Source organism: Dermacentor andersoni, chromosome 1, assembly GCF_023375885.2.
Source record: "Dermacentor andersoni chromosome 1, qqDerAnde1_hic_scaffold, whole genome shotgun sequence".
Lineage (NCBI taxonomy): Eukaryota > Metazoa > Arthropoda > Arachnida > Ixodida > Ixodidae > Dermacentor > Dermacentor andersoni.
Genome location: NC_092814.1, coordinates 203460773 through 203464245, shown reverse-complemented (window position 1 = coordinate 203464245; position 3473 = coordinate 203460773). Strand labels below are relative to the sequence as shown.

The following is a 3473-nucleotide window of genomic DNA, read 5'->3' as shown; positions in this document are numbered from 1 at the left end:
CACGTTCCTAAAAAACGTCTCTATAAAGATTTAATTCATGTATTACTGCCAGTACCGCTGTACAGATCGATGTTCAGTTTAGGTACTAAAAGAAATGTGCTGAAAAGGGTAAAACGTATTCCTGTCAGGCCATCGGCAAAGTCTTTCTTTTTTCAACTACATTCCAATACACTACCAGTAAAACCGTGGCTTCAGGAAAGAGGTATTTTTATTCCCTGGTCCCTAGACTGTTTACTATGCCGTAAGCAAGAAACAATTGAACGCATATTCATAGAATTCATAGACTGCTCGGACGCCTTGTTTCACTGGGATGTCCTGCAGAGAACAATAGAGAAATAATTGCCGATAACACCCTATGGCATCCGTTTTCTCCCAACGGAAAACGAAGCAGGAGTGCCTTACGACATGTTTATGTTATTAGGGATGCACAGCCTGTGGCGCACGCGCATGGCCGTTAGACATGCGGATGTACATGCTCGAAGTACTCGTATTTTATTGAAAGTGTCTGTTACAAAAAAGAAGTCTACGATGCACAAAATAAAAAACCAGAATGGATTAGATTATTAAACGAGCTTGCTAAACTTGGGCGTTTTTAAAGCCACGTGCACACCAATGACTGGTGGCACTTTTACCATTTGTAAAGTGTGTATATTTTGTATGTACCATGAAAACGGTAATAAAGAAAGAATAGGCTCGTTGATTTAGGGGTATGATTCTCGCTTTGGGTGCGAGAGGTCCCGGGTTCAAATCCCGGCCGAGCCCACTTCTTCCTTTTTTATTTTTCTCTGTGAGTCCGTAAGTGGCGCATAATGCTTTTTTTTTTCCTTCGTGCTTGTTGCAGTGAGCCATGACATTACGAATATGTAAACGTGTTGCTGCAGCGTAATCCGGGTGGCTCGTTGGTCTAGGGGTATGATTGTCGCTTCGAGTGCGGGAGGTGCCGGGTTCAAATCCTGGACGAGCCCGCTTCAGTTCTTTTTTTCTCTCTCTCAGCTCGGATGCAACGCATAATGCTTTTTTTTTCTTATCTTCATGCTTGTTGCAGCGAGCCAAGACATTACGAATATGTAAACGTGTTGCTGCAGACTATACTCATCGGCTCGTTGGTCTAGGTTCGGACGCGGTCTCAGCGTTGACCGCCGAGTGATCGCTGCCTTTGCCAGTGGACCGGTGAACCGGAGGGCGGCGTGTGCGTCGCCTCGTCTCTTCTAGTCTACTAAGTGACCAAGCCAAACTCAAGCGATGATGGAACGCCATGACAGGGACATCAACTGTGCCTTCCGAAGGCTGCCATGACAGCTACGGAAGGTTTGTGGGAGATGCCAAGGCAGCTTTGACCCCAGACGCATGAGGTGGGTACCATGCGGTTCGTTTGTTCTTCATCAAACATAACAATGGCTCAATAACTCTGCACTTTGTTTTGCTACTATAAATGTCCGCGGTCTTTGTGCCAGAAAGCGGCAATACCAGCTTAGCTGGCTTTTCTTAGAAACAGGTGTTGATATAGCAACGGTGCAGGCGACAAAGATAGAAAGCGATGAACAGACGGATCGCATGGTGCTGCAGTTCCGCAATAGATACAATGTTTGTGTATCACATGCTGTTGGGACTTGCGCGGGGTGCGCTATCTTCATTAGAAACAACCTGGGAATCAGAGAAGAAGGGTTTTTTTCTTTTAAAAGTGGAAAGCTGGATTTTGTGGATGTTTCATTCTTGGGCGTAGGTTGGCGCGTGATATTTGTCTATGCCCCATACATTGAAAGTGAGCGTGTGCCTCTCTTTGAGAGAGTAAGTCAGCATTTACAGTGTGACAGGAAAGTCGTATTGCTAGGATATTTTAATTGTGTATGTTTCGCGACCGATCCAGTGAAAAACCTTCCAGTGTGTGACAAAAGTGCTTTACTTTTAAAAGCACTAGTGCAAGAATCTAATCTAGATGACGTCGGTCATTTCTTGTCTAGTACGGGCACGCCTGCATTCATACATTTCCAAGGGCAACGCCAAGCAAGGCTAGATAGAGGGTATGTCTCACTGGAGCTTGTTCCGATGTGCGGCAGCTATAGTGTTAACCGCGTTTCGTTCAGCGATCACAGCCTTATGACATTTAGTGTAGGTGCTAAAGAAAGGAACTCGATATTTAACTGGAAGATGTGGAAGTTTAACGATGGGCTGGTAATAAACGAATCCTTTTGTGTAAGCCTGAAAGCAAAGTCAGATAATTTGATCGAGGCCGAAGATGGCAACGTGCTAGAATTATTGGAGAGCGTTAAACAAGAAGTTAAGATAAGAGCTATAGAAGAAGCCACTAAAGAGAAATTTAATGAAAGGAAAAAAGAAAATGAAATGCAACGCGAGCTTGATTTTTAGTACACCATGGAAAGTGCGAGACCATGGGAGCCGAATAAAAGAAATAAGAGAACTGAAGAGCCAGCTTGAGCTTATCGAAGAAGAAAAGTTCAAATGAACAGTTATAAGGGCACGAGCTGAAAGGGTTTGGCTAGGTGAGACACCGACAAAACGAGCCTTATCTGATGAAAAGGCGTAGGCAAAGCGAAATGAAATCCCAATGATTCGATACGAGAACGAAATCACGAGCCAACCCCCAAAAATTGAACAGGTGTTTCTCGATCATTATAGCAAATTATTCGGGACTGTTAAGGACGTCACAGAAGAATTCAAGACGGACTTTTTGTCAAACATTCCGCAATTAGGGGACGACATTCAAAAGCGTCTTGAGTGGCCTCTGAGCATCACCGAAGTGGAAGGAGCCATAGATAATTTAGTTGTAGGCAAGTCCCCAGGACCTGATGGACTCGGAGCGGCCTTTTATAAAGCCTTCAAAAGTGACGTCAGCGAGATCCTGTTACGGTTGCTTAAGGAGGCCTACGCGCAAAAACAGGTTCCTCTATCTTTTCGGTCATCGCACGTAGTGCTGATACCGAAATCAGAGGATCCAGAAAAAATGTTAGCTGTCGACGCTTACTGCCCGATATCATTAATGAATGTAGATTATAATATATTTACACGAGTGCTCTGAAAGCGATTACAGGGAAGTGGTGACCGGCATAGTATGGTCGCATCAAACATGCGGCATTAAAGGAAGGTCTATCTACACAAACATTCATATTGCCAGAAGCATATTAGAATACTGTGACGACCTAGGTGAACACGGAGCCATGCTACAGTGAGATATGCAGGCGGCTTTCGATCGTGTGGTCCATAAATTTTTTTCAATATTCTAGAACATATAAACGTAGGGGAATTGATCTTAGATGGGGTAAAGATGTGCTATCAAGACTGTATTGCCAGCCTCATTATAAACAAGGAGGTTACCAAAAGCTTTAGCGTCCGGTCATCTGTGCGCCAGGGGTGTGGTTTGTCCCCTCTTTTATTCGCAATATGCCTAGAGCCGCTTTGTAGGACGCTCAAGAAAGACAGTAGAATATTGGGTTTCAGAGTGCAGTCCGCGAAAC

General features: G+C 44.4%; 1 non-coding gene across 1 annotated transcript; it reads left to right on the top strand.

The window, feature by feature from the left end:
* Window positions 1-690: 690 nt before the first annotated feature.
* On the top strand, window positions 691-762 carry TRNAP-UGG (transfer RNA proline (anticodon UGG)). The gene has a single exon. It is a non-coding gene; the product is annotated as a tRNA-Pro (tRNA).
* The last annotated feature ends 2711 nt before the right edge of the window (window positions 763-3473 follow it).